The sequence below is a fragment of the Penaeus monodon genome, chromosome 23, assembly GCF_015228065.2.
Source record: "Penaeus monodon isolate SGIC_2016 chromosome 23, NSTDA_Pmon_1, whole genome shotgun sequence".
Lineage (NCBI taxonomy): Eukaryota > Metazoa > Arthropoda > Malacostraca > Decapoda > Penaeidae > Penaeus > Penaeus monodon.
Window position 1 is genome coordinate 17,430,452 of NC_051408.1, and position 259 is coordinate 17,430,710.

Below are 259 nucleotides of genomic sequence, written 5' to 3' on the forward strand. Positions count from 1 at the left end.
CCGGAAGGTTGCAAGAGGTTAAAAATGTGGAGGAAGGGAGGATGGCTAAGGGGCTGAAGCATAGGGTGGGAGGAGGAAGAATTAAGAAACTTTGTAATAAAGGCTGAGGTTGGGACCAGAAAGGGAGCATATTGACAGATGGTAGAAATGTGGAGCAGAGAGGGAGAGGGAAGAATACATGTGTGGAAGAGGGAAGGAGATGAAGAGTTATAAAAAGTGGGAAAAGGATGGAAGAGGGTAAATATGCTGAGAGAAGGGG